Source organism: Mixophyes fleayi (assembly GCF_038048845.1).
Source record: "Mixophyes fleayi isolate aMixFle1 chromosome 4 unlocalized genomic scaffold, aMixFle1.hap1 SUPER_4_unloc_2, whole genome shotgun sequence".
Taxonomy (NCBI): domain Eukaryota; kingdom Metazoa; phylum Chordata; class Amphibia; order Anura; family Limnodynastidae; genus Mixophyes; species Mixophyes fleayi.
This window is the reverse complement of record NW_027445888.1, coordinates 83,534-107,146: the sequence shown is the minus strand read 5'-3', so window position 1 is coordinate 107,146 and position 23,613 is coordinate 83,534. Positions and strand designations below refer to the sequence as shown.

General features: G+C 41.7%; 17 non-coding genes across 17 annotated transcripts; all 17 read left to right on the top strand.

Annotated features, from left to right (window-relative positions):
• Window positions 1–6,283: 6,283 nt before the first annotated feature.
• On the top strand, window positions 6,284–6,356 carry TRNAV-CAC (transfer RNA valine (anticodon CAC)). The gene has a single exon. It is a non-coding gene; the product is annotated as a tRNA-Val (tRNA).
• An 890-nt stretch (window positions 6,357–7,246) lies between these two features.
• On the top strand, window positions 7,247–7,319 carry TRNAM-CAU (transfer RNA methionine (anticodon CAU)). The gene has a single exon. It is a non-coding gene; the product is annotated as a tRNA-Met (tRNA).
• Window positions 7,320–8,170: 851 nt separating this feature from the next.
• On the top strand, window positions 8,171–8,243 carry TRNAV-CAC (transfer RNA valine (anticodon CAC)). The gene has a single exon. It is a non-coding gene; the product is annotated as a tRNA-Val (tRNA).
• A 1,814-nt stretch (window positions 8,244–10,057) lies between these two features.
• Window positions 10,058–10,130, top strand: TRNAV-CAC (transfer RNA valine (anticodon CAC)). The gene has a single exon. It is a non-coding gene; the product is annotated as a tRNA-Val (tRNA).
• Window positions 10,131–11,020: 890 nt separating this feature from the next.
• On the top strand, window positions 11,021–11,093 carry TRNAM-CAU (transfer RNA methionine (anticodon CAU)). Its single transcript has one exon. It is a non-coding gene; the product is annotated as a tRNA-Met (tRNA).
• An 850-nt stretch (window positions 11,094–11,943) lies between these two features.
• Window positions 11,944–12,016, top strand: TRNAV-CAC (transfer RNA valine (anticodon CAC)). Its single transcript has one exon. It is a non-coding gene; the product is annotated as a tRNA-Val (tRNA).
• Window positions 12,017–12,906: 890 nt separating this feature from the next.
• On the top strand, window positions 12,907–12,979 carry TRNAM-CAU (transfer RNA methionine (anticodon CAU)). Its single transcript has one exon. It is a non-coding gene; the product is annotated as a tRNA-Met (tRNA).
• Window positions 12,980–13,829: 850 nt separating this feature from the next.
• Window positions 13,830–13,902, top strand: TRNAV-CAC (transfer RNA valine (anticodon CAC)). The gene has a single exon. It is a non-coding gene; the product is annotated as a tRNA-Val (tRNA).
• Window positions 13,903–14,792: 890 nt separating this feature from the next.
• Window positions 14,793–14,865, top strand: TRNAM-CAU (transfer RNA methionine (anticodon CAU)). Its single transcript has one exon. It is a non-coding gene; the product is annotated as a tRNA-Met (tRNA).
• An 850-nt stretch (window positions 14,866–15,715) lies between these two features.
• On the top strand, window positions 15,716–15,788 carry TRNAV-CAC (transfer RNA valine (anticodon CAC)). The gene has a single exon. It is a non-coding gene; the product is annotated as a tRNA-Val (tRNA).
• An 890-nt stretch (window positions 15,789–16,678) lies between these two features.
• TRNAM-CAU (transfer RNA methionine (anticodon CAU)) lies at window positions 16,679–16,751 on the top strand. Its single transcript has one exon. It is a non-coding gene; the product is annotated as a tRNA-Met (tRNA).
• An 850-nt stretch (window positions 16,752–17,601) lies between these two features.
• Window positions 17,602–17,674, top strand: TRNAV-CAC (transfer RNA valine (anticodon CAC)). The gene has a single exon. It is a non-coding gene; the product is annotated as a tRNA-Val (tRNA).
• Window positions 17,675–18,564: 890 nt separating this feature from the next.
• On the top strand, window positions 18,565–18,637 carry TRNAM-CAU (transfer RNA methionine (anticodon CAU)). The gene has a single exon. It is a non-coding gene; the product is annotated as a tRNA-Met (tRNA).
• Window positions 18,638–19,487: 850 nt separating this feature from the next.
• TRNAV-CAC (transfer RNA valine (anticodon CAC)) lies at window positions 19,488–19,560 on the top strand. The gene has a single exon. It is a non-coding gene; the product is annotated as a tRNA-Val (tRNA).
• Window positions 19,561–21,323: 1,763 nt separating this feature from the next.
• On the top strand, window positions 21,324–21,396 carry TRNAV-CAC (transfer RNA valine (anticodon CAC)). The gene has a single exon. It is a non-coding gene; the product is annotated as a tRNA-Val (tRNA).
• Window positions 21,397–22,286: 890 nt separating this feature from the next.
• TRNAM-CAU (transfer RNA methionine (anticodon CAU)) lies at window positions 22,287–22,359 on the top strand. The gene has a single exon. It is a non-coding gene; the product is annotated as a tRNA-Met (tRNA).
• An 851-nt stretch (window positions 22,360–23,210) lies between these two features.
• On the top strand, window positions 23,211–23,283 carry TRNAV-CAC (transfer RNA valine (anticodon CAC)). The gene has a single exon. It is a non-coding gene; the product is annotated as a tRNA-Val (tRNA).
• The last annotated feature ends 330 nt before the right edge of the window (window positions 23,284–23,613 follow it).

Sequence of the window (23,613 nt, the reverse complement as noted above, 5' to 3'; positions counted from 1 at the left end):
TGAAATAACAGAAATTAGATCAGAAAGGCATATTTACGCATTCAGGAAACCAGCTAACAGCTTTTCTCAGTGATAGTGTCCGACCGGTGGATATCGATAATGATCTCAGGATCCAATCAGTCCTGTTGGCCTAGAGCACAACAAAAAACAGCGCTGATAACTGATGTACACAAAAATTGGAAAGATCAATCCGTGAGGGTTATACAAACACTTTATTAAAAATGTTAATACAAATAAACCATAAAATAAACAAGATAAAATCAACACTGGCCAGCGGATAAGGATAGTGCATCAAATAGAACCAATGGAATAGGTATATCATATACTGGAGATGGAAAAAATATATATACGTAACAATAACTCTCTAATTGAATGCAAATATGGGATCCCACAATGGAGAGTTGTTACTGTCCAGTAACCAAGTCACAATACACAAAGTGGAGCCGGATTGATGGTACGAGTGTGGCCACACTGCTGGAACAAGATTAGTTGGTACCGATAATATAAGGAGCACCACTTATAAATTTCTGGCCCGTGAATCCCGGAGATAATGATGTCATAAATGCCACAAGTTAGATGTAAACTCTGTTAAGTGGGGACATGTTCCTAAACTGCTGTGGCAGAAAATACTGTAATATATACCACAAGTGAGATGTATACTCTGTTGAACGGGAGCCTGACCTTAGACTGCCGTGACAGAAGTCGCGCTACAGACCTGATCCCGATCTCAGTCCCGTATGGAAAGCTGTACGTATGGTCTTCTCACAGCACGTAGCTCCGTAGAGTCTGTGGAGAAACTGTAGCTGACTGATCCAATCCGATTGGGGAAATCTGAAGCGGTTACTGCAAGCGTGACACAGAGTGTAGATAATGAAACAACTGGAAGTGGTAATGATAATCTCGGGGAATTCACTAAACCAGAAGCCAGATGCATACAACTGGGATGTCCAGCGGCTCAGTGTGATATCCAAGTCACCTGACGCGTTTCTTCACCTGCCGGGTGATTTCATCAGAGGAAGTGATCGGCTGTGCTCCAATCCTTCTTTAAAAAGCCTGAATGCAATTAATCAATCCACAGCTGATTTCAGCTGTTTGGTTCAAACCTGTCAGCCGCTGTCAGTGTCCCGCTACGTTCTAGAACACAGCTCCCTCTCCAATCAGTCCTGTTGGCCTAGAGGCCCGTCTTCCGCTTCTAATTCTCTCAAAAAGGCTTGTGCATCCCCTGCCGTCATAAAGTCCTTGTATTCTTGACCGTCAAAGATCCTTAGACGAGCAGGGTATATAAGCGCAAACTTTCTTCCCTTCTTTACTAATGCCGAGCAGACTGTGGAGAATTCCTTCCATGCTCTGGTAACTTCTGCCGAGTAGTCTTGGAAAAGCAATAAACGAGAACCTTCCCAACTCATCGATCTTGTTGTCTTGGAGGCTGACCATAGAGGATTTTTATGCGTGTAGTTAAGGCATTTGAAAATGACCGTGCGTGGGCGTTCCTTCATGTTCTCTCTTGGTGGCCCCAGTCTGTGTGCACATTCAATTTCTATGTTGATGAATTCCTCACTGATCCCCAGAATCCGGGGTAGCTCTTTGGAAACAAATGACATGAGAGCTGGGCCTTTAATTGCTTCAGGCAGACCCACAAGGCGTAGATTACTTCTCCTGGACCTATTCTCCAGGTCGTCCAACTTATTTTGCATTTGCTTTTGTGTTTTAAGAAGAGAAGCCGTCAGACTTTTCTGGCCTTCAATTTCATGCATATTTTCCCCGATTCGTGCTTCATTCACTTGAACCTGTTTGGCGGTTTGCGACACCTGGTCTTTAAGCTCTTGTATAGCTGCTGTAAGGGTGTTCATCTGTTGTTGCATTAGTGGTTCCATTGTCTCTCTGATGGCCCGTACAACAGAATCATAAGAGAGGGTTGGTGTATCCACCTCTTTTTGGCTAGATTGTGGTGGAGAAGGAGGGCTGGATGCCATATTAGTTAGATTATCGTTGGCATCTTTGTCATTCCCCTTGTTGCCCTGACCAGTGTTCTTCGCTCCACCTCTTGCAGTGCGTTGTGATGGTTTCCCACTCGTGGATGAGTTAACGTATCTATCCATTGTTAACGTCGGAGGCCAGTATTTAATACTTTCTGCTGCTGATTTTAGTGATCTTTGTTATATTTTGCTACATACGAGATCTCAATTATTATTAGACAGAGTGGGTATGAGTCCCTCCAAATTACATTTAGGCTTTACATCTCAGGTTTCGTAACAACCAGTAAATTGTTATAAAGATTCTCTATCGCTTGTAGAAAAATTGATGATTCAGAACAAACTACTTGCCAGTGATGTTAGACACTTTCTATATTATGTCCATTGAACACATACAGGGAATATGTTGCAATAACCTCTGCTGCCACTAGGTGGCGCTTAATCTCTGCAGGTCTCCCTACTGCTGAATAGAGAATGAATTACACATTAAAGATTATTCAATGAGCAAGTGCACGAGCACCAACAAAGATATCATTTAAGTGATAGAATATCGAGTTTTAGGTAGATCTCTCTTTCTTCTTTATTTTTGATATGGTTATGTGTACCTTTTTTTTTTTTCTCTTTTTTTCCCCTGCAAGCGCTGTTCGCGCCAGAACCTCTCCAGCAGCTGCCGCTAAGTCTGTCTTCCACGGGTGACAAGCGCTGACAGAGTAGCACTGGTTCAGGCTGTATTATGTAGTTATGATAGCGCTCAGAACCAGCGCTGGCAGTCCTGGCAGCGCTAATAAGAACACTCAGATCTGGGTCTGAATCCTTGTGCCGGCACCTTAAAGGCGCCCAAGCGTGCTCCGGGGGGAGAGCAGGAGAGCTGACAACCGACAGCGGGTAAGCGGATTCCTTTTATTTCGGGTCCCTGGGTGCTGCGGAAGTGCTGTCCTGTGTTGGGGTGCCCCAATTTCCTCTGCGAGCCTCGCGCCGGGTCTCTTAATCTTCTTTGATCGCCGGAGCTCCCTTCATTCACGTCTGGCCATGTTGGCTTGCAAGCCACGCCCCCAACAGGAAGTTTTAATGGGATCGCATCAGTGTTTATTTGGGAAACTAGTGTATTGTACCGAGACAGATCCGGGTATTCCCGCCAATTGCAAAACTGAAAGCGAGGCTCCGAGTCATAATCCCACTTTCAGATTCTCACGATACTCGGATTCTATAAATTCCCTGCTGGCCGCCGCCATCTTCACTCAGGCATTGATCAGGGTAGAGGGAGGTTGTGTTAGGTGGTCCTCTGCCCTGCTATATCCTGTGCTGTGCTCAGTCCAGTGGTGCTGTGTCCTGTGCTCTGTCCTTCTGAGTTCAGTGGTGCTGCTGGGTCCTGTGCTGTGTCCTGTTCAGTCCAGTGGTGCTGTGTCCTGTGCTCTGTCCTTCTGAGTTCAGTGGTGCTGCTGGGTCCTGTGCTGTGTCCTGTTCAGTCCAGTGGTGCTGTGTCCTGTGCTCTGTCCTTCTAAGGGCATTGTTATTTCTGCATTATTCCCAAGTTATAAAAAATGTCAATAAAAGTTATAAAAAAGAAAAAAAAAAATAATTATAAAAAAAAGAAATTAAAAAAAAATATCCAAAAACAATCCTGCAGTATAAGTCCATTGGTACTGCAATATTACAAAGTTCACTGATTCTGCAGTATAAGTCCACCAGTGGTACTGCAATATTACAAATTTCACTGATTCTGCAGTATAAGTCCAGTGGTACTGCAATATTACAAAGTTCACTGATTCTGCAGTATAAGCCCAGTGGTACTCTCCTGTGCCGCATATAATTTTTAAAGGCTTTGCCGAGTGTGTGTGGCTTAGGGGTACGCTCTCTTGTGCTACATATAATGGAAAACAAAAATTTGGAGGATAAAGCTGCGAGGAAAAAGCTCAGTTTTCCTAAAAGACCCGCTGGCGGGGATGCTGATAACATCTGGTCCGGACTGAAGGACCTGCCAATCATTGCAGACATGTCTACTGTTGCTGCATTGGATGCTGTCACAATAGAAAAAATGGTGGAGGATTATTTTGCTGACACCATCCAAATAGACATGTCAGACAGTCCATATTGTTACTGGCAGGAAAAAAAAGGCAGTTTGGAAGCCCCTGTACAAACTGGCTCTATTTTACCTGAGTTTTCCCTCCTCCAGTGTGTACTCGGAAAGAGTTTTTAGTGCAGCGGGGAACCTGGTCAGTGAGCGGCGAAGGAGGCTGCTTCCTCACAACGTTGAAAAAATGATGTTTATAAAAATGAATAATCAATTCCTCAATGAAGTACAGCATGCCCTCCAGATACTACAGAGGGACCTGTGGTTGTGGAGTCCAGCAGGGACGAATTGATAATGTGTGAGGAGGAGGAAGTACACACTGTAGGGGGAGAGGAATCAGAGGTTGAGGATGAGGACGACATCTTTCCTCAGTAGAGCCTGTTTAGTTTGTACAGGGACAGATGAATTGTTTTTTTGGTGTGGGGGCCCAAACAAACCAATAATTTCAGCCACAGTTGTTTGGTAGGCCCTGTCGCTGAAATGATTGGTTTGTTAAAGTGTGCATGTCCTATTTCAACAACATAAGGGTGGGTGGGAGGGCCCAAGGACAATTCCATCTTGCAACTCTTTTTTTGGCATTATGTGACCATTCAACAGTCGTTTGCCATGTTCAAAAAGTAAAACAAAATGTCAACAAATTCAAAAAATTAAACCAAAAGTAAAATGCCCTGTCATAATTTAAAACAAGAGGTATTGACGTGCTAGAACTACTGTAGTGTTTATATGTTATAAACACTACACTTGGAAGTTGGAGGAGGTATTGTGGCCCCGATACTAAATTTAGTACTAGGGCCACTCCACTATGCAGTCCAGATAGAGGTGTATCAGATAATAAACAACGTTGAATGTTGCTGCAAAATTTTTAAATAATATTGTGGGGAACACTACACTATGCAGTCCATAAACTTTTTTGGTGGAATTCAGACCCGTGGAGGGTTTTTTAATAATATTGTGGCCCCGGTAAAAAATTCTGTACCGGGGCCACCCCACTACGCAGTCCAGAACCTTTTATTTTGGAATTCAGACCCGTGGAGGGTTTTTTAAATTATATTGTAGGGACCACTCCTCTACGCAGTCCAGATAAATTTATTGGTGCAATTCATACAAGTTCAGGGTTTTTAATTTATATTGTGGTGACCACTCCTCTACGCAGTCCAGGTACATTTTTTGGTGCGATTCAGACCAGTTGATGGTTTTCTTATTATATTGTGGTGACCACTCCTCTACGCAGTCCAGGTACAATTTTTAGTGTAATTAAGACCAGTTGATGCCGGTTTTCTTATTATATTGTGGGGACCACTCCTCTACGCAGTCCAGATATAATTTTTGGTGTAATTAAGACCAGTTGATGCCGGTTTTCTTATTATATTGTGGGGACCACTCCTCTGCGCAGTCCAGGTACAATTTTTGGTGTAATTAAGACCAGTTGATGGTTTTCCTATTATATTGTGGGGACCACTCCTCTACGCAGTCCAGGTACAATTTTTGGTGTAATTAAGACCAGTTGATGGTTTTCTTATTATATTGTGGGGACCACTCCACTACGTAGTCCAGAAAGATACCACGTTGCAACGTTTTGGACTAATAACAATATTGTTAGGTGTTCAGAATACACTGTAAATTAGTGGAAATGATTGTTATTGAATGTTATTGAGGTTAATAATAGCGTAGGAGTGAAAATAAGCCCAAAAACTTGATTTTTGAACTTTTTATGCTTTTTTCAAAAAAAAATCCGAATCCAAAACCTTAAATCCGAACCAAAACCTTTCGGCAGGTGTTTTGCGAGACAAATCCGAACCCAAAACCTCAAGCAAATCCGAATCCAAAACACAAAACACGAGACACCAAAAGTCGCCGGTGCACATCCCTACTTTAATCACTGTGAGACACATGCAAAAATGTCTGAATGTCACACAAAATGAACGGCACTCCATAATTTAGGAAATTATACCAACACCCAAATATAGTACACTTATGTGGTGCGATGAGACACAAGGTGGGAAAGGACTGTCTCTGGATTCTGATTTTACTAAGAGACCACCCATCCAAGATGGACCCCTAATGAAGGACTAGGGAACAGGGACCCTGGGTTCATCGATATGGGTAGGATAACACCCTCAGACAGTCAGTGTAAATAATCAAATTTTTTTATCAAGTTGAGTCCAGATAGAGATCACTAAATGTCAGTAAGGATCCCTCTCTATTACAGTGTCAGAGGTCAAGACATGTCACAGCTGGTGTTTCTGTAGTGTAGTGGTTATCATGTTCGCCTCACACGCGAAAAGTCCCCAGTTCGAAACTGGGCAGAAACAGGCCTTAGTTCTCCTTTTATATAGGACATGTGAGATGTAAAATTGATATAATATCCTGTAAATACTATTTGTATCAACAGGAAGTTTTAATGGCATTGCATCAGTGTTCATTAGGGAAACTAGTGTATTGTAAGGAATAATACAACCCTGTAAGTAGCAAGTTATTTTTGGTACAGAATTTTAACAAGACAAACATAAGCATGCAGGATGTTCGATACTAGAGTAGTGGGATCTGTAGGGGTGAGGGTGTCAGAGTGAAGTTAGCCATGCATTGGGGACGGGGGAACATTGTGGGGAGATGGAGGGGCCCTGTTCTAATCATCTTTCCTGGGACCCATGATCTCTGATGACGGCCTTACCTCTTCCTATACAAGCAAGTTTTCTACAGGCTCTTCCCATTGTTTGACTACACTGCTTGCTTACATGTACAACACCATCTATCTCTCCACCTTCATTCATGATTCAACAATCTTTTCCATACGCCTCCTGTATATCTTAGCAATAGCTCCTGTCGGGCACCTAACCTCTCTATGTCTTTCAGGAACAAGTCCCAGGGATGATGTCAATGAGGTTTCAGGGAGAGATAGAAAGGGGCATTGCTTCCCAGCTTCTATATTGAATGCTGTGCGGAAGCGATTTATCTGCCAGGAACCACTCATCATTGTTCTTGGCCATGACACAGGGATCTGTGACTTGCCGTAACTCCCTGCCTAAAATTAAACAAGACATTACAGTTACATACTGTAGCCTGAAGGGGTTAATTTTATTAATTAACCATAGAGCAACAGCGAAACATAACTATAATTTACAAAGCATCTTCTTGTAAATTAGTTACTAGTGAAGAGACAATTGAAGAACATTATTCAGCGTTAATTCCAAACAGTGTAGCTGCCTCGTTAGCGCAGTAGGTAGCGCGTCAGTCTCATAATCTGAAGGTCGTGAGTTCGATCCTCACATGGGGCAACCTGTCTTTTTCTCACCCCTCTCTATGTTCTTTCTATGTTGTCAAACCAGCCATATTGCTCTGAGACGACTTAGAGGTTGTACTGACAGCCCAAGGTTCCAGTGAGTGGGCAAGAACTGATTCATATGGCTATTGCCCTTACTAATCACTTGAACCTGATGCTCAATAGGATTGCTGTGTTCAAAATGTGTAAGTGTCTGGGCACTTCAGCATAAAGTGATGGGAGACACCTAGTTGAGTGTAGTGTATTCCTTCATATGTAGGGATCTACTTATAGTGCAGAGGAGGTTTAGTTGAGATCAGATCTTCCCTAACACCAATACATCAAAAGTAAAATTGATCTTGTAACTATACAAGGTCTCCAACGTAATAGCAAAAAAGTAAAACTTAGATCAAACAAAAAACAAATTTAAAGATAAAAAAATGATGAAAACAAAATCTGACACTATTCCCTGTCCTTCTTCCCAGCATGAGGAAACCACTTTAATCACTGTGAGACACATGCAAAAATGTCTGAATGTCACACAAAATGAACGGCACTCCATAATTTAGGAAATTTTACCAACACCCAAATATAGTACACTTATGTGGTGTGATGAGACACAAGGTGGGAAAGGACTGTCTCTGGATTCTGATTTTACTAAGAGACCACCCATCCAAGATGGACCCCTAATGAAGGACTAGGAAACAGGGACCCTGGGTACATCGATATGGGTAGGATAACACCCTCAGACAGTCAGTGTAAATAATCACATTTTTTTATCAAGTTGAGTCCAGATAGAGATCACTAAATGTCAGAAAGGATCACTCTCTATTACAGTGTCAGAGGTCAGGACAGGACACAGCTGGTGTTTCTGTAGTGTAGTGGTTATCATGTTCGCCTCACACGCGAAAGGTCCCCAGTTCGAAACTGGGCAGAAACAGGCCTTAGTTCTCCTTTTATATAGGACATGTGAGATGTAAAATTGATATAATATCCTGTAAATACTATTTGTATCAACAGGAAGTTTTAATGGCATTGCATCAGTGTTCATTAGGGAAACTAGTGTATTGTAAGGAATAATACAACCCTGTAAGTAGCAAGTTATTTTTGGTACAGAATTTTAACAAGACAAACATAAGCATGCAGGATGTTCGATACTAGAGTAGTGGGATCTGTAGGGGTGAGGGTGTCAGAGTGAAGTTAGCCATGCATTGGGGACGGGGGAACATTGTGGGGAGATGGAGGGGCCCTGTTCTAATCATCTGTCCTGGGACCCATGATCTCTGATGACGGCCTTACCTCTTCCTATACAAGCAAGTTTTCTACTGGCTGTTCCCATTGTTTGACTACACTGCTTGCTTACATGTACAACACCATCTATCTCTCCACCTTCATTCATGATTCAACAATCTTTTCCATACGCCTCCTGTATATCTTAGCAATAGCTCCTGTCGGGCACCTAACCTCTCTATGTCTTTCAGGAACAAGTCCCAGGGATGATGTCAATGAGGTTTCAGGGAGAGATAGAAAGGGGCATTGCTTCCCAGCTTCTATATTGAATGCTGTGCGGAAGCGATTTATCTGCCAGGAACCACTCATCATTGTTCTTGGCCATGACACAGGGATCTGTGACTTGCCGTAACTCCCTGCCTAAAATTAAACAAGACATTACAGTTACATCCTGTAGCCTGAAGGGGTTAATTTTATTAATTAACCATAGAGCAACAGCGAAACATAACTATAATTTACAAAGCATCTTCTTGTAAATTAGTTACTAGTGAAGAGACAATTGAAGAACATTATTCAGCGTTAATTCCAAACAGTGTAGCTGCCTTGTTAGCGCAGTAGGTAGCGCAACAGTCTCATAATCTGAAGGTCATGAGTTCAATCCTCACATGGGGCAACCTGTCTTTTTCTCACCCCTCTCTATGTTCTTTCTATGTTGTCAAACCAGCCATATTGCTCTGAGACGACTTAGAGGTTGTACTGACAGCCCAAGGTTCCAGTGAGTGGGCAAGAACTGATTCATATGGCTATTGCCCTTACTAATCACTTGAACCTGATGCTCAATAGGATTGCTGTGTTCAAAATGTGTAAGTGTCTGGGCACTTCAGCATAAAGTGATGGGAGACACCTAGTTGAGTGTAGTGTATTCCTTCATATGTAGGGATCTACTTATAGTGCAGAGGAGGTTTAGTTGAGATCAGATCTTCCCTAACACCAATACATCAAAAGTAAAATTGATCTTGTAACTATACAAGGTCTCCAACGTAATAGCAAAAAAGTAAAACTTAGATCAAACAAAAAACAAATTTAAAGATAAAAAAATGATGAAAACAAAATCTGACACTATTCCCTGTCCTTCTTCCCAGCATGAGGAAACCACTTTAATCACTGAGAGACACATGCAAAAATGTCTGAATGTCACACAAAATGAACGGCACTCCATAATTTAGGAAATTTTACCAACACCCAAATATAGTACACTTATGTGGTGTGATGAGACACAAGGTGGGAAAGGACTGTCTCTGGATTCTGATTTTACTAAGAGACCACCCATCCAAGATGGACCCCTAATGAAGGACTAGGAAACAGGGACCCTGGGTACATCGATATGGGTAGGATAACACCCTCAGACAGTCAGTGTAAATAATCACATTTTTTTATCAAGTTGAGTCCAGATAGAGATCACTAAATGTCAGAAAGGATCACTCTCTATTACAGTGTCAGAGGTCAGGACAGGTCACAGCTGGTGTTTCTGTAGTGTAGTGGTTATCACGTTCGCCTCACACGCGAAAGGTCCCCAGTTCGAAACTGGGCAGAAACAGGCCTTAGTTCTCCTTTTATATAGGACATGTGAGATGTAAAATTGATATAATATCCTGTAAATACTATTTGTATCAACAGGAAGTTTTAATGGCATTGCATCAGTGTTCATTAGGGAAACTAGTGTATTGAAAGGAATAATACAACCCTGTAAGTAGCAAGTTATTTTTGGTACAGAATTTTAACAAGACAAACATAAGCATGCAGGATGTTCGATACTAGAGTAGTGGGATCTGTAGGGGTGAGGGTGTCAGAGTGAAGTTAGCCATGCATTGGGGACGGGGGAACATTGTGGGGAGATGGAGGGGCCCTGTTCTAATCATCTGTCCTGGGACCCATGATCTCTGATGACGGCCTTACCTCTTCCTATACAAGCAAGTTTTCTACAGGCTCTTCCCATTGTTTGACTACACTGCTTGCTTACATGTACAACACCATCTATCTCTCCACCTTCATTCATGATTCAACAATCTTTTCCATACACCTCCTGTATATCTTAGCAATAGCTCCTGTCGGGCACCTAACCTCTCTATGTCTTTCAGGAACAAGTCCCAGGGATGATGTCAATGAGGTTTCAGGGAGAGATAGAAAGGGGCATTGCTTCCCAGCTTCTATATTGAATGCTGTGCGGAAGCGATTTATCTGCCAGGAACCACTCATCATTGTTCTTGGCCATGACACAGGGATCTGTGACTTGCCGTAACTCCCTGCCTAAAATTAGACAAGACATTACAGTTACATCCTGTAGCCTGAAGGGGTTAATTTTATTAATTAACCATAGAGCAACAGCGAAACATACCTATAATTTACAAAGCATCTTCTTGTAAATTAGTTACTAGTGAAGAGACAATTGAAGAACATTATTCAGCGTTAATTCCAAACAGTGTAGCTGCCTCGTTAGCGCAGTAGGTAGCGCATCAGTCTCATAATCTGAAGGTCGTGAGTTCGATCCTCACATGGGGCAACCTGTCTTTTTCTCACCCCTCTCTATGTTCTTTCTATGTTGTCAAACCAGCCATATTGCTCTGAGACGACTTAGAGGTTGCACTGACAGCCCAAGGTTCCAGTGAGTGGGCAAGAACTCATTCATATGGCTATTGCCCTCCTAATCACTTGAACCTGATGCTCAATAGGATTGCTGTGTTCAAAATGTGTAAGTGTCTGGGCACTTCAGCATAAAGTGATGGGAGACACCTAGTTGAGTGTAGTGTATTCCTTCATATGTAGGGATCTACTTATAGTGCAGAGGAGGTTTAGTTGAGATCAGATCTTCCCTAACACCAATACATCAAAAGTAAAATTGATCTTGTAACTATACAAGGTCTCCAACGTAATAGCAAAAAAGTAAAACTTAGATCAAACAAAAAACAAATTTAAAGATAAAAAAATGATGAAAACAAGATCTGACACTATTCCCTGTCCTTCTTCCCAGCATGAGGAAACCACTTTAATCACTGAGAGACACATGCAAAAATGTCTGAATGTCACACAAAATGAACGGCACTCCATAATTTAGGAAATTTTACCAACACCCAAATATAGTACACTTATGTGGTGTGATGAGACACAAGGTGGGAAAGGACTGTCTCTGGATTCTGATTTTACTAAGAGACCACCCATCCAAGATGGACCCCTAATGAAGGACTAGGAAACAGGGACCCTGGGTACATCGATATGGGTAGGATAACACCCTCAGACAGTCAGTGTAAATAATCACATTTTTTTATCAAGTTGAGTCCAGATAGAGATCACTAAATGTCAGAAAGGATCACTCTCTATTACAGTGTCAGAGGTCAGGACAGGTCACAGCTGGTGTTTCTGTAGTGTAGTGGTTATCATGTTCGCCTCACACGCGAAAGGTCCCCAGTTCGAAACTGGGCAGAAACAGGCCTTAGTTCTCCTTTTATATAGGACATGTGAGATGTAAAATTGATATAATATCCTGTAAATACTATTTGTATCAACAGGAAGTTTTAATGGCATTGCATCAGTGTTCATTAGGGAAACTAGTGTATTGTAAGGAATAATACAACCCTGTAAGTAGCAAGTTATTTTTGGTACAGAATTTTAACAAGACAAACATAAGCATGCAGGATGTTCGATACTAGAGTAGTGGGATCTGTAGGGGTGAGGGTGTCAGAGTGAAGTTAGCCATGCATTGGGAAGGGGGGAACATTGTGGGGAGGTGGAGGGGCCCTGTTCTAATCATCTGTCCTGGGACCCATGATCTCTGATGACGGCCTTACCTCTTCCTATACAAGCAAGTTTTCTACTGGCTGTTCCCATTGTTTGACTACACTGCTTGCTTACATGTACAACACCATCTATCTCTCCACCTTCATTCATGATTCAACAATCTTTTCCATACGCCTCCTGTATATCTTAGCAATAGCTCCTGTCGGGCACCTAACCTCTCTATGTCTTTCAGGAACAAGTCCCAGGGATGATGTCAATGAGGTTTCAGGGAGAGATAGAAAGGGGCATTGCTTCCCAGCTTCTATATTGAATGCTGTGCGGAAGCGATTTATCTGCCAGGAACCACTCATCATTGTTCTTGGCCATGACACAGGGATCTGTGACTTGCCGTAACTCCCTGCCTAAAATTAGACAAGACATTACAGTTACATCCTGTAGCCTGAAGGGGTTAATTTTATTAATTAACCATAGAGCAACAGCGAAACATAACTATAATTTACAAAGCATCTTCTTGTAAATTAGTTACTAGTGAAGAGACAATTGAAGAACATTATTCAGCGTTAATTCCAAACAGTGTAGCTGCCTCGTTAGCGCAGTAGGTAGCGCGTCAGTCTCATAATCTGAAGGTCGTGAGTTCAATCCTCACATGGGGCAACCTGTCTTTTTCTCACCCCTCTCTATGTTCTTTCTATGTTGTCAAACCAGCCATATTGCTCTGAGACGACTTAGAGGTTGCACTGACAGCCCAAGGTTCCAGTGAGTGGGCAAGAACTCATTCATATGGCTATTGCCCTCCTAATCACTTGAACCTGATGCTCAATAGGATTGCTGTGTTCAAAATGTGTAAGTGTCTGGGCACTTCAGCATAAAGTGATGGGAGACACCTAGTTGAGTGTAGTGTATTCCTTCATATGTAGGGATCTACTTATAGTGCAGAGGAGGTTTAGTTGAGATCAGATCTTCCCTAACACCAATACATCAAAAGTAAAATTGATCTTGTAACTATACAAGGTCTCCAACGTAATAGCAAAAAAGTAAAACTTAGATCAAACAAAAAACAAATTTAAAGATAAAAAAATGATGAAAACAAAATCTGACACTATTCCCTGTCCTTCTTCCCAGCATGAGGAAACCACTTTAATCACTGAGAGACACATGCAAAAATGTCTGAATGTCACACAAAATGAACGGCACTCCATAATTTAGGAAATTTTACCAACACCCAAATATAGTACACTTATGTGGTGTGATGAGACACAAGGTGGGAAAGGACTGTCTCTGGATTCTGATTTTACTAAGAGACCACCCATCCAAGATGGACCCCTAATGAAGGACTAGGAAACAGAGACCCTGGGTACATCGATATGGGTAGGATAACACCCTCAGACAGTCAGTGTAAATAATCACATTTTTTTATCAAGTTGAGTCCAGATAGAGATCACTAAATGTCAGAAAGGATCACTCTCTATTACAGTGTCAGAGGTCAGGACAGGTCACAGCTGGTGTTTCTGTAGTGTAGTGGTTATCACGTTCGCCTCACACGCGAAAGGTCCCCAGTTCGAAACTGGGCAGAAACAGGCCTTAGTTCTCCTTTTATATAAGACATGTGAGATGTAAAATTGATATAATATCCTGTAAATACTATTTGTATCAACAGGAAGTTTTAATGGCATTGCATCAGTGTTCATTAGGGAAACTAGTGTATTGAAAGGAATAATACAACCCTGTAAGTAGCAAGTTATTTTTGGTACAGAATTTTAACAAGACAAACATAAGCATGCAGGATGTTCGATACTAGAGTAGTGGGATCTGTAGTGGTGAGGGTGTCAGAGTGAAGTTAGCCATGCATTGGGAAGGGGGAAACATTGTGGGGAGGTGGAGGGGCCCTGTTCTAATCATCTGTCCTGGGACCCATGATCTCTGATGACGGCCTTACCTCTTCCTATACAAGCAAGTTTTCTACTGGCTGTTCCCATTGTTTGACTACACTGCTTGCTTACATGTACAACACCATCTATCTCTCCACCTTCATTCATGATTCAACAATCTTTTCCATACGCCTCCTGTATATCTTAGCAATAGCTCCTGTCGGGCACCTAACCTCTCTATGTCTTTCAGGAACAAGTCCCAGGGATGATGTCAATGAGGTTTCAGGGAGAGATAGAAAGGGGCATTGCTTCCCAGCTTCTATATTGAATGCTGTGCGGAAGCGATTTATCTGCCAGGAACCACTCATCATTGTTCTTGGCCATGACACAGGGATCTGTGACTTGCCGTAACTCCCTGCCTAAAATTAAACAAGACATTACAGTTACATCCTGTAGCCTGAAGGCGTTAATTTTATTAATTAACCATAGAGCAACAGCGAAACATAACTATAATTTACAAAGCATCTTCTTGTAAATTAGTTACTAGTGAAGAGACAATTGAAGAACATTATTCAGCGTTAATTCCAAACAGTGTAGCTGCCTCGTTAGCGCAGTAGGTAGCGCGTCAGTCTCATAATCTGAAGGTCGTGAGTTCGATCCTCACATGGGGCAACCTGTCTTTTTCTCACCCCTCTCTATGTTCTTTCTATGTTGTCAAACCAGCCATATTGCTCTGAGACGACTTAGAGGTTGCACTGACAGCCCAAGGTTCCAGTGAGTGGGCAAGAACTCATTCATATGGCTATTGCCCTCCTAATCACTTGAACCTGATGCTCAATAGGATTGCTGTGTTCAAAATGTGTAAGTGTCTGGGCACTTCAGCATAAAGTGATGGGAGACACCTAGTTGAGTGTAGTGTATTCCTTCATATGTAGGGATCTACTTATAGTGCAGAGGAGGCTTAGTTGAGATCAGATCTTCCCTAACACCAATACATCAAAAGTAAAATTGATCTTGTAACTATACAAGGTCTCCAACGTAATAGCAAAAAAGTAAAACTTAGATCAAACAAAAAACAAATTTAAAGATAAAAAAATGATGAAAACAAAATCTGACACTATTCCCTGTCCTTCTTCCCAGCATGAGGAAACCACTTTAATCACTGAGAGACACATGCAAAAATGTCTGAATGTCACACAAAATGAACGGCACTCCATAATTTAGGAAATTTTACCAACACCCAAATATAGTACACTTATGTGGTGTGATGAGACACAAGGTGGGAAAGGACTGTCTCTGGATTCTGATTTTACTAAGAGACCACCCATCCAAGATGGACCCCTAATGAAGGACTAGGAAACAGAGACCCTGGGTACATCGATATGGGTAGGATAACACCCTCAGACAGTCAGTGTAAATAATCACATTTTTTTATCAAGTTGAGTCCAGATAGAGATCACTAAATGTCAGAAAGGATCACTCTCTATTAGAGTGTCAGAGGTCAGGACAGGTCACAGCTGGTGTTTCTGTAGTGTAGTGGTTATCACGTTCGCCTCACACGCGAAAGGTCCCCAGTTTGAAACTGGGCAGAAACAGGCCTTAGTTCTCCTTTTATATAAGACATGTGAGATGTAAAATTGATATAATATCCTGTAAATACTATTTGTATCAACAGGAAGTTTTAATGGCATTGCATCAGTGTTCATTAGGGAAACTAGTGTATTGAAAGGAATAATACAACCCTGTAAGTAGCAAGTTATTTTTGGTACAGAATTTTAACAAGACAAACATAAGCATGCAGGATGTTCGATACTAGAGTAGTGGGATCTGTAGGGGTGAGGGTGTCAGAGTGAAGTTAGCCATGCATTGGGAAGGGGGAAACATTGTGGGGAGGTGGAGGGGCCCTGTTCTAATCATCTGTCCTGGGACCCATGATCTCTGATGACGGCCTTACCTCTTCCTATACAAGCAAGTTTTCTACTGGCTGTTCCCATTGTTTGACTACACTGCTTGCTTACATGTACAACACCATCTATCTCTCCACCTTCATTCATGATTCAACAATCTTTTCCATACGCCTCCTGTATATCTTAGCAATAGCTCCTGTCGGGCACCTAACCTCTCTATGTCTTTCAGGAACAAGTCCCAGGGATGATGTCAATGAGGTTTCAGGGAGAGATAGAAAGGGGCATTGCTTCCCAGCTTCTATATTGAATGCTGTGCGGAAGCGATTTATCTGCCAGGAACCACTCATCATTGTTCTTGGCCATGACACAGGGATCTGTGACTTGCCGTAACTCCCTGCCTAAAATTAAACAAGACATTACAGTTACATCCTGTAGCCTGAAGGGGTTAATTTTATTAATTAACCATAGAGCAACAGCGAAACATAACTATAATTTACAAAGCATCTTCTTGTAAATTAGTTACTAGTGAAGAGACAATTGAAGAACATTATTCAGCGTTAATTCCAAACAGTGTAGCTGCCTCGTTAGCGCAGTAGGTAGCGCGTCAGTCTCATAATCTGAAGGTCGTGAGTTCGATCCTCACATGGGGCAACCTGTCTTTTTCTCACCCCTCTCTATGTTCTTTCTATGTTGTCAAACCAGCCATATTGCTCTGAGACGACTTAGAGGTTGCACTGACAGCCCAAGGTTCCAGTGAGTGGGCAAGAACTCATTCATATGGCTATTGCCCTCCTAATCACTTGAACCTGATGCTCAATAGGATTGCTGTGTTCAAAATGTGTAAGTGTCTGGGCACTTCAGCATAAAGTGATGGGAGACACCTAGTTGAGTGTAGGGTATTCCTTCATATGTAGGGATCTACTTATAGTGCAGAGGAGGTTTAGTTGAGATCAGATCTTCCCTAACACCAATACATCAAAAGTAAAATTGATCTTGTAACTATACAAGGTCTCCAACGTAATAGCAAAAAAGTAAAACTTAGATCAAACAAAAAACAAATTTAAAGATAAAAAAATGATGAAAACAAAATCTGACACTATTCCCTGTCCTTCTTCCCAGCATGAGGAAACCACTTTAATCACTGAGAGACACATGCAAAAATGTCTGAATGTCACACAAAATGAACGGCACTCCATAATTTAGGAAATTTTACCAACACCCAAATATAGTACACTTATGTGGTGTGATGAGACACAAGGTGGGAAAGGACTGTCTCTGGATTCTGATTTTACTAAGAGACCACCCATCCAAGATGGACCCCTAATGAAGGACTAGGAAACAGAGGCCCTGGGTACATCGATATGGGTAGGATAACACCCTCAGACAGTCAGTGTAAATAATCACATTTTTTTATCAAGTTGAGTCCAGATAGAGATCACTAAATGTCAGAAAGGATCACTCTCTATTACAGTGTCAGAGGTCAGGACAGGTCACAGCTGGTGTTTCTGTAGTGTAGTGGTTATCACGTTCGCCTCACACGCGAAAGGTCCCCAGTTCGAAACTGGGCAGAAACAGGCCTTAGTTCTCCTTTTATATAAGACATGTGAGATGTAAAATTGATATAATATCCTGTAAATACTATTTGTATCAACAGGAAGTTTTAATGGCATTGCATCAGTGTTCATTAGGGAAACTAGTGTATTGAAAGGAATAATACAACCCTGTAAGTAGCAAGTTATTTTTGGTACAGAATTTTAACAAGACAAACATAAGCATGCAGGATGTTCGATACTAGAGTAGTGGGATCTGTAGGGGTGAGGGTGTCAGAGTGAAGTTAGCCATGCATTGAGAAGGGGGAAACATTGTGGGGAGGTGGAGGGGCCCTGTTCTAATCATCTGTCCTGGGACCCATGATCTCTGATGACGGCCTTACCTCTTCCTATACAAGCAAGTTTTCTACTGGCTGTTCCCATTGTTTGACTACACTGCTTGCTTACATGTACAACACCATCTATCTCTCCACCTTCATTCATGATTCAACAATCTTTTCCATACGCCTCCTGTATATCTTAGCAATAGCTCCTGTCGGGCACCTAACCTCTCTATGTCTTTCAGGAACAAGTCCCAGGGATGATGTCAATGAGGTTTCAGGGAGAGATAGAAAGGGGCATTGCTTCCCAGCTTCTATATTGAATGCTGTGCGGAAGCGATTTATCTGCCAGGAACCACTCATCATTGTTCTTGGCCATGACACAGGGATCTGTGACTTGCCGTAACTCCCTGCCTAAAATTAAACAAGACATTACAGTTACATCCTGTAGCCTGAAGGCGTTAATTTTATTAATTAACCATAGAGCAACAGCGAAACATAACTATAATTTACAAAGCATCTTCTTGTAAATTAGTTACTAGTGAAGAGACAATTGAAGAACATTATTCAGCGTTAATTCCAAACAGTGTAGCTGCCTCGTTAGCGCAGTAGGTAGCGCGTCAGTCTCATAATCTGAAGGTCGTGAGTTCAATCCTCACATGGGGCAACCTGTCTTTTTCTCACCCCTCTCTATGTTCTTTCTATGTTGTCAAACCAGCCATATTGCTCTGAGACGACTTAGAGGTTGCACTGACAGCCCAAGGTTCCAGTGAGTGGGCAAGAACTCATTCATATGGCTATTGCCCTCCTAATCACTTGAACCTGATGCTCAATAGGATTGCTGTGTTCAAAATGTGTAAGTGTCTGGGCACTTCAGCATAAAGTGATGGGAGACACCTAGTTGAGTGTAGTGTATTACTTCATATGTAGGGATCTACTTATAGTGCAGAGGAGGTTTAGTTGAGATCAGATCTTCCCTAACACCAATACATCAAAAGTAAAATTGATCTTGTAACTATACAAGGTCTCCAACGTAATAGCAAAAAAGTAAAACTTAGATCAAACAAAAAACAAATTTAAAGATAAAAAAATGATGAAAACAAAATCTGACACTATTCCCTGTCCTTCTTCCCAGCATGAGGAAACCACTTTAATAACTGAGAGACACATGCAAAAATGTCTGAATGTCACACAAAATGAACGGCACTCCATAATTTAGGAAATTTTACCAACACCCAAATATAGTACACTTATGTGGTGTGATGAGACACAAGGTGGGAAAGGACTGTCTCTGGATTCTGATTTTACTAAGAGACCACCCATCCAAGATGGACCCCTAATGAAGGACTAGGAAACAGAGACCCTGGGTACATCGATATGGGTAGGATAACACCCTCAGACAGTCAGTGTAAATAATCACATTTTTTTATCAAGTTGAGTCCAGATAGAGATCACTAAATGTCAGAAAGGATCACTCTCTATTACAGTGTCAGAGGTCAGGACAGGTCACAGCTGGTGTTTCTGTAGTGTAGTGGTTATCACGTTCGCCTCACACGCGAAAGGTCCCCAGTTCGAAACTGGGCAGAAACAGGCCTTAGTTCTCCTTTTATATAAGACATGTGAGATGTAAAATTGATATAATATCCTGTAAATACTATTTGTATCAACAGGAAGTTTTAATGGCATTGCATCAGTGTTCATTAGGGAAACTAGTGTATTGAAAGGAATAATACAACCCTGTAAGTAGCAAGTTATTTTTGGTACAGAATTTTAACAAGACAAACATAAGCATGCAGGATGTTCGATACTAGAGTAGTGGGATCTGTAGGGGTGAGGGTGTCAGAGTGAAGTTAGCCATGCATTGGGGACGGGGGAACATTGTGGGGAGATGGAGGGGCCCTGTTCTAATCATCTGTCCTGGGACCCATGATCTCTGATGACGGCCTTACCTCTTCCTATACAAGCAAGTTTTCTACAGGCTCTTCCCATTGTTTGACTACACTGCTTGCTTACATGTACAACACCATCTATCTCTCCACCTTCATTCATGATTCAACAATCTTTTCCATACGCCTCCTGTATATCTTAGCAATAGCTCCTGTCGGGCACCTAACCTCTCTATGTCTTTCAGGAACAAGTCCCAGGGATGATGTCAATGAGGTTTCAGGGAGAGATAGAAAGGGGCATTGCTTCCCAGCTTCTATATTGAATGCTGTGCGGAAGCGATTTATCTGCCAGGAACCACTCATCATTGTTCTTGGCCATGACACAGGGATCTGTGACTTGCCGTAACTCCCTGCCTAAAATTAGACAAGACATTACAGTTACATCCTGTAGCCTGAAGGGGTTAATTTTATTAATTAACCATAGAGCAACAGCGAAACATAACTATAATTTACAAAGCATCTTCTTGTAAATTAGTTACTAGTGAAGAGACAATTGAAGAACATTATTCAGCGTTAATTCCAAACAGTGTAGCTGCCTCGTTAGCACAGTAGGTAGCACATCAGTCTCATAATCCCTCTCTATGTTCTTTCTATGTTGTCAAACCAGCCATATAGCTCTGAGACGACTTAGAGGTTGCACTGACAGCCCAAGGTTCCAGTGAGTGGGCAAGAACTGATTCATATGGCTATTGCCCTTACTAATCACTTGAACCTGATGCTCAATAGGATTGCTGTGTTCAAAATGTGTAAGTTTCTGGGCACTTCAGCATAAAGTGATGGGAGACACCTAGTTGAGTGTAGTGTATTCCTTCATATGTAGGGATCTACTTATAGTGCAGAGGAGTTTTAGTTGAGATCAGATCTTCCCTAACACCAATACATCAAAAGTAAAATTGATTTTGTAACTATACAAGGTCTCCAACGTAATAGCAATAAAGTAAAACTTAGATCAAACAAAAAACAAATTTAAAGATAAAAAAATGATGAAAACAAAATCTGACACTATTCCCTGTCCTTCTTCCCAGCATGAGGAAACCACTTTAATCACTGTGAGACACATGCAAAAATGTCTGAATGTCACACAAAATGAACGGCACTCCATAATTTAGGATATTTTACCAACACCCAAATATAGTACACTTATGTGGTGTGATGAGACACAAGGTGGGAAAGGACTGTCTCTGGATTCTGATTTTACTAAGAGACCACCCATCCAAGATGGACCCCTAATGAAGGACTAGGGAACAGGGACCCTGGGTACATCGATATGGGTAGGATAACACCCTCAGACAGTCAGTGTAAATAATCACATTTTTTTATCAAGTTGAGTCCAGATAGAGATCACTAAATGTCAGAAAGGATCACTCTCTATTACAGTGTCAGAGGTCAGGACAGGTCACAGCTGGTGTTTCTGTAGTGTAGTGGTTATCACATTCGCCTCACACGCGAAAGGTCCTCAGTTCGAAACTGGGCAGAAACAGGCCTTAGTTCTCCTTTTATATAGGACATGTGAGATGTAAAATTGATATAATATCCTGTAAATACTATTTGTATCAACAGGAAGTTTTAATGGCATTGCATCAGTGTTCATTAGGGAAACTAGTGTATTGAAAGGAATAATACAACCCTGTAAGTAGCAAGTTATTTTTGGTACAGAATTTTAACAAGACAAACATAAGCATGCAGGATGTTCGATACTAGAGTAGTGGGATCTGTAGGGGTGAGGGTGTCAGAGTGAAGTTAGCCATGCATTGGGAAGGGGGGGACATTGTGGGGAGGTGGAGGGGCCCTGTTCTAATCATCTGTCCTGGGACCCATGATCTCTGATGACGGCCTTACCTCTTCCTATACAAGCAAGTTTTCTACTGGCTGTTCCCATTGTTTGACTACACTGCTTGCTTACATGTACAACACCATCTATCTCTCCACCTTCATTCATGATTCAACAATCTTTTCCATACGCCTCCTGTATATCTTAGCAATAGCTCCTGTCGGGCACCTAACCTCTCTATGTCTTTCAGGAACAAGTCCCAGGGATGATGTCAATGAGGTTTCAGGGAGAGATAGAAAGGGGCATTGCTTCCTAGCTTCTATATTGAATGCTGTGCGGAAGCGATTTATCTGCCAGGAACCACTCATCATTGTTCTTGGCCATGACACAGGGATCTGTGACTTGCCGTAACTCCCTGCCTAAAATTAAACAAGACATTACAGTTACATCCTGTAGCCTGAAGGGGTTCATTTTATTAATTAACCATAGAGCAACAGCGAAACATAACTATAATTTACAAAGCATCTTCTTGTAAATTAGTTACTAGTGAAGAGACAATTGAAGAACATTATTCAGCGTTAATTCCACACAGTGTAGCTGCCTCGTTAGCACAGTAGGTAGCGCGTCAGTCTCATAATCTGAAGGTCATGAGTTTGATCCTCACATGGGGCAACCTGTCTTTTTCTCACCCCTCTCTATGTTCTTTCTATGTTGTCAAACCAGCCATATTGCTCTGAGACGACTTAGAGGTTGCACTGACAGCCCAAGGTTCCAGTGAGTGGGCAAGAACTGATTCATATGGCTATTGCCCTTACTAATCACTTGAACCTGATGCTCAATAGGATTGCTGTGTTCAAAATGTGTAAGTTTCTGGGCACTTCAGCATAAAGTGATGGGAGACACCTAGTTGAGTGTAGTGTATTCCTTCATATGTAGGGATCTACTTATAGTGCAGAGGAGTTTTAGTTGAGATCAGATCTTCCCTAACACCAATACATCAAAAGTAAAATTGATCTTGTAACTATACAAGGTCTCCAACGTAATAGCCATAAAGTAAAACTTAGATCAAACAAAAAACAAATTTAAAGATAAAAAAATGATGAAAACAAAATCTGACACTATTCCCTGTCCTTCTTCCCAGCATGAGGAAACCACTTTAATCACTGTGAGACACATGCAAAAATGTCTGAATGTCACACAAAATGAACGGCACTCCATAATTTAGGATATTTTACCAACACCCAAATATAGTACACTTATGTGGTGTGATGAGACACAAGGTGGGAAAGGACTGTCTCTGGATTCTGATTTTACTAAGAGACCACCCATCCAAGATGGACCCCTAATGAAGGACTAGGGAACAGGGACCCTGGGTACATCGATATGGGTAGGATAACACCCTCAGACAGTCAGTGTAAATAATCACATTTTTTTATCAGGTTGAGTCCAGATAGAGATCACTAAATGTCAGAAAGGATCACTCTCTATTACAGTGTCAGAGGTCAGGACAGGTCACAGCTGGTGTTTCTGTAGTGTAGTGGTTATCACGTTCGCCTCACACGCGAAAGGTCCCCAGTTCGAAACTGGGCAGAAACAGGCCTTAGTTCTCCTTTTATATAGGACATGTGAGATGTAAAATTGATATAATATCCTGTAAATACTATTTGTATCAACAGGAAGTTTTAATGGCATTGCATCAGTGTTCATTAGGGAAACTAGTGTATTGAAAGGAATAATACAACCCTGTAAGTAGCAAGTTATTTTTGGTACAGAATTTTAACAAGACAAACATAAGCATGCAGGATGTTCGATACTAGAGTAGTGGGATCTGTAGGGGTGAGGGTGTCAGAGTGAAGTTAGCCATGCATTGGGAAGGGGGGAACATTGTGGGGAGGTGGAGGGGCCCTGTTCTAATCATCTGTCCTG